Raw genomic sequence first — 5,728 nt, 5'->3', positions numbered from 1 at the left:
CGAAGTGAAAGCATCATTTAAGAGATACATATATAATGAATGTTATGGACTTAGAGAGCTGTAGAAATAACTGACATGTGCGATAGGCCTAGAAAATGACTTTTTGTATTTCTAGGAATGGAGGGTTCCATGATGAAAATGTTGTCGCACTGATATTCGCGTCTTTTTCAGTTTTGTCAGCGGAGATCCCAAACTTCTATAATGTACCCCAAGAGATGGTAAAAAGGGTGATAGATAGGGCCATGAAGTCCAAAAATCAATCATTTTCATTTTTGAGTTATGGAGGTCAGAGAGATTTCCTAGAGCGTTTCTTACCATTGTGGTCAACCTATGCACCCAGGATTCGTGCCGTCAGAGACAGGTAAGAGATTGAGCCCTAACCTTTGTGATTTTTAGTCTTCTAGGTTAGATAGGTTGTACAAGGGTCCCATATATGGATTTTTAGGGTCAATCTTAAGGACCATGTGGGTGACTCTCCTTGAGCCGCACGATCACACAAAATAGGAGTTATGCGAAAAGACCTCGCGTGAAAGGGGTACTCAGACGCATGTTATGCGCATCTAATTTATGGGTTTGCATGATGAAACCTGTTAGGGTTTGTTGTGACTTTCCTAATCATTTTCACACCATCCATGTGCTTGTATGGGATACAAGCGCGTGGTGCGGAGAAAACTGGTTTTTTGCCCCCATTTTGATTTTTTGAGGACCTAAGGGATTCTCCTTTCTAACTTATGGCATCCTTGGTGGCAGGATGATCTAGAGAGAGAAAGATTGGGATCCTCTCCAGAATGTTGTGTCGCAGGATGCTGGTGTGAGGCATCAGATAGTGTAGTGGGGGTTACTGAAGTTTCTTCAAAACGTGTTAATGAGGTCGCAGGATAGGTTCTTGCAATATCTAGTTAGTTGTTGGGATGTGGATCGCTAGGTGATGGTTATCCGTCATATAGACCTCTCGATACTGGCATAGATTGACATCTACTTCATTTCCAGGTTGATGCCACGAGGGGAGGTGCTTCCTTATCCACTTCCAGCAGGGGATACTGGCATGAGGGTTTGGGCAGTTGGGCACTACGATGCTAACCCCATTTTAGATGGTTATGTGAGGATTGTAGTGGTGGAGGATCTAGTCAAGTGACCAACATTGTCTATGATCTTTATACTTGTGGGGTTGGCGTCCCCCAACCATTGCTTGGGGCTGCATATTTTAGTTTTGCAGCGAATTCAAAAGGGGTCATTCTTTCACTGGACCTGACTAGTGCGGCAGGGGATGATGTCACAACTTACCCAGGTTTAGCAATTGTCACTAAAGAGTTTTGGTTATGGGAGTGTGCTTTGCAACATACTTTATGCTTCGCCTTGTTATTACAGTATTGGTTGGGCCTCCTTGGGAGCCTCACATGCGTAATTGGGGACAAGCGATGCCCCGGGGGAGTGGAGGAGAGGTGGGTCGGTACTGGCCCGACGTGGTACGTCATTGGTTTGAATCCAACCCCCCACTGATATTGAACTACCCATACCATGGGTTTGACTTCCAAGGAGATTCGAAGATACTGAAATTATGCTTTGTTTACTTGCAGATGCGGGGCCGCGAGGATGTCCACTGCCCTTTTTGGTTGGCCATGATCAAAGGCATATGGAAGTTGTTGGGGATGTGTCTGTTCCTCAGAGACCCCAGGTACCAAGGCCACAACTACTCCTCGGGATGGCTCAGAGTGACCGGTGTAGTAGCCTCGGCTGGATATTGGTGGGTCCTCAGAAGAGGGGGTTATGGTTACATAGAGACCGGTCGTACAAGTTGAGGAAGCTGAGGTGCAACGAGATGCTGCAGAGGCAAAGTTACAACAATACAGTGACTCCTAGAGACGAGCAGAGACATATATCAAAGGTGTGCCATTTGAGGGATGGGCTCACCTTCCATAGGTTGTGGTTGAGATGACAAGGTCCCAGGAGTGGGAGCATCGGCCGACTTTGCGCCGTATTGCTATGGCAGTGGCTATAGCATATTCCGTATTGGCTCTTAATGTGAAAATGGTGTCACCAGGTCCCTAGGGAGACTAGATATGTATTTTTGTTTTTTTTGTTGAGATGATGTATGCACTAAGGCAAGTACCCATTTATGACGATGCTCCCCTATATTCTTGGTGACTTATCCTTCTTGGTCATGGGCCAGTGATTTTTGTTCTCATATATATTTTTTGATGTATATACGAGGCTATTTTTAGCAGATCTCATGATGTGATATATGTGTCCATACTTCTTGGTGTATTTCTATGTTTTTGTTTCTAGATGTATCTTGTGTTGATGTTTTTATATATCTTGATGGTTATATATATGTGATGCATGCCAATCTAGGATTTGATTAGCGATGTGATCAGCTATATGATTTTGATCTATGGGTATATGCGTAAATGTGATTTGATCAAAATGTCTAGCTAACCTTTGTGCATGCAGATATTTGTGAAAAAGGCATGGATCGTGGACTTGGAACATCCTATTTAACTGGGATACTATGAGATGGGAATCAAGGAATACATGCAGGTGACGGATACCTAGGTGGTGGGCATCGGCCAAGAGGCCTATGATGGCATCATATTCTTCTTAATTGTTGGTGGTTGACCCGATACAAAGTCCATTGAAGAGACAAGGTGTTCGGCGAAGAGAGTATATGGACCATGCTGCAATAGCGAGATTTTGCGACCATCGAGATGCGCCATCAGCGAAATCGTGGTGATAAGCTGGCAGAAGGTCCATCTCTTGACATGAGATGAGAGAGATATTTTTAGAATACATCTATGATGAGATGATCATCATAAACAATGAGTCATTGTACATACATGCTTACTCTAACATTTTATGGATGAAATTGTTTGAGGTAGAGACCATTGACGGGATTTTTTAGGCAAGTCCCATCGGGCTCTAATAGTATGTGTTAGTGTCGGTCATGATGCCCTCCATCAGTGATCAAAAAACTCTTTGCATATGCATAAGTAGGTGTCTCATCGATGTCAGTTTTGCATTCCATTAGGCATGCCATAAAACTGATGGAGGAGCTGGTCCTTGTTCCCTTCTTGGCTTTGCTGGATCAGGTCATATCAGTTAATGAACTTGTGTCACGCTTGTTTTGTTTTGTCTTGAAGTCCAAAGTCTTAGGTCTAGGGTTTCGGTCAAATGTCATTGCAAGATCATGAGTCAGAGGTCCATGGGTCCCCAGCAAGCCGGAAGGAGGTATGTAAATATGTTTCATGGATATTTTCATCAGGTACAGCTCATTTATACCTTGGATTTAAAAACCATGTTTTTAAAGCCAAGGTCATGTCAATTTTGCAAAAAATAAGGAAATTTTCAAAATTCTTCAAAATGCCGGCAATAACCCTGGTCTCCTCATTAGAGTCCATCAGATGGTCAACCTGCACAAAGAACGAAGTTACAGCACCCAAAAAGTCAAAATCAGGACAAAGCAAACTCAAAACAGTGTTAAAGAGAATGTCAAAACAAAACATTAGAAAGTGGGTTTGGTAAGTAAATTTTTTCAAATTGGGCTTGTAAAGAGTCAAATTCCCTCTAAAACACCCTCATTGTGCATCTAAGAGCTTGCAAAGAAGAGTGAGAGGGCGAAGAAGGCGAAAGGAGGCGAATTGCAGAGAATTTGGGTCATTTTCAGGTGCGCGACCACTCAGGAGCTGTGCGCGACCAGTTGGGCAGTGCGCGACCAGTCAGCAGCTCCTCCGCAGTGTTAATTCCTAACGGGCGCGACCAGTCAGGCTGTGCGCGACCAGTCAAAGCCCGTGCGCGACTAGTCAAACTGTCTTCCACAAAACCACTTCAAATTTGCTCAATCGCCCTCTTGCTTGCTAAATTGATCGAGGTAGGGTCTTCTAACATGCTGGATGCTTGAAATCAAGGATGTTGGGCTTGTGCTTATATATATTTACTACCAAGAATGTAAAGAGGAATGGATTTTAGTTATTGCTTGTTCATGTAGGCATTATGCTAGGGTTGGTGTTCTTTTTCAAGGTTTTAAACTCCCATTTATTCCCTCCATTGTTTCCCATTAAATTCACAATTGTTATGATATGTCTCTATCTTATGTCATTTGCAAAGAATATTAAATTTCCCATCCTCAATACCTAAACCCTAATGCCCTCCATCTAATCTACCCAAAACCCTAACGTCCTTCACACAGCAAGGATAACAAATAAACACAGCAAGAATAAAATGATGTGCAAAAAGAAAAAGGCAATATGATGGCAAAATGACAAAAACTAAAAGAAAGGCAATATGACTGTGCATAGTCATTACAAAACAGAGAACATGTTTGCTGTGTATATTCAAAGCAAAAACAAAGACAATGCAGCTGTGTATATTTATCAAAAGGACATATTGCTTTGAGTATTCATTACAAAAATAATGTTGCTGTGTCTCCCAAAACCAAACCCTGTTTTCCCTTTTCCCTTCTATCCCCTAATATCCTTGTTTCAATACAACACTTTTCCCTTTTGAAGTTGTCAATGAAATCCCTTTTCCCCTTTTGACAAAAATGTAAATAAAGCCCTCCTTCCCCTATGACAAATGTAAAAGAATCCCTTGTTTCCCTTATCATCAAATGTACATGAATCCCTTGAAAAACAGAGTATGCCTAATAATGTACAGTCAAAAGACAAAAATCAAAGAGCAATTTGTTGATGCTAGTGATCTATGCTGCCCCATACCCCTGTTATACATGCTGTCCCTTACCCCCTGTTGAGCATGTATATCCTTTCCCTTGGTTATTATCATCCATGTTTCCCTAATAAAAACATTTCTTTGCAAATGATTTCCCGGTGATTAAGATGAGATTGTATGTTTGACAGTTTGTGAATTGTCCCTTAGAAATTCCCTATTTTTATATGTTTCCCTTTCCTTATGAAAAATCCCCTCCCCTAACATTTCCTTCATGATTTTGTTCCCCTTGAAAACAGCATACAACTCAGTATTTTTGCAGGCAAGGGCAACAGTTAACTTTGTCTATTTTCTCCACTTTGCTCAAAAGCACCATGTCAACCACTGAAACCTATGAGCAAGGTGATGACCGGTCTTCTTCCACAGAGGTTGAGGTACAGCAGAGGCCTCGTAGGGGTGGCAAAGGTGGTCATCATAAGAGAGAAGAGCCCACATCTTTAGCAGAATTACAGGCCTGCCCTTTGGCAGTGAATTATTTCCGTTATATGTCATGTTTTCAGTTCTGTGAGAGGCTTGCCCAGATTCAGCACCACAGGGAGTTGGCCCGCTTATTTTTTTTGCACCTTCATGATGGGCAGGTCACTCTTGCAGGGGTGAATTTTGTGCTATCTCCGGAGGTGATTTCAGAGGCTACCGGGATACCAAATGTGGGTGAGGTGTGGCCCAAGCGCAGAATGCTGGATTATGTTTATTTTGAGCCATATGTCATGCGAGCATTCATGAGCCACTTGTCGGGGTTCTTTCCTTTCAGATTCCTCCGGGGGGAGTATGCTCCGATCATGCGGCTTATCATGCATTACTTCACATGTGAGGGGTGATTTTCACAGGTCTTCTCTTATCACATTCGCCTGTTGATGCACTTTACCCGAGTGAGGATGATGAACGTCCCGGTTTTCTTCTTCCAGGACATTCAGAGGATGGTGTCCGTGTTTCAGAGGCGGTCCCCAGCTCAGTAGTATAGGAGTTTGTGCCATCATGGTCTCATCCAGCTCATTGTTTCCCATCAGTT

This window comes from Pinus tabuliformis, chromosome X, assembly GCF_031772625.1.
Source record: "Pinus tabuliformis cultivar Carrire ecotype Pingquan chromosome X, CPIR1, whole genome shotgun sequence".
In the NCBI taxonomy this organism is placed as follows: Eukaryota; Viridiplantae; Streptophyta; class Pinopsida; order Pinales; family Pinaceae; genus Pinus; species Pinus tabuliformis.
The sequence above is the reverse complement of the archived record's forward strand: the minus strand, read 5'-3'. Positions refer to the sequence as shown.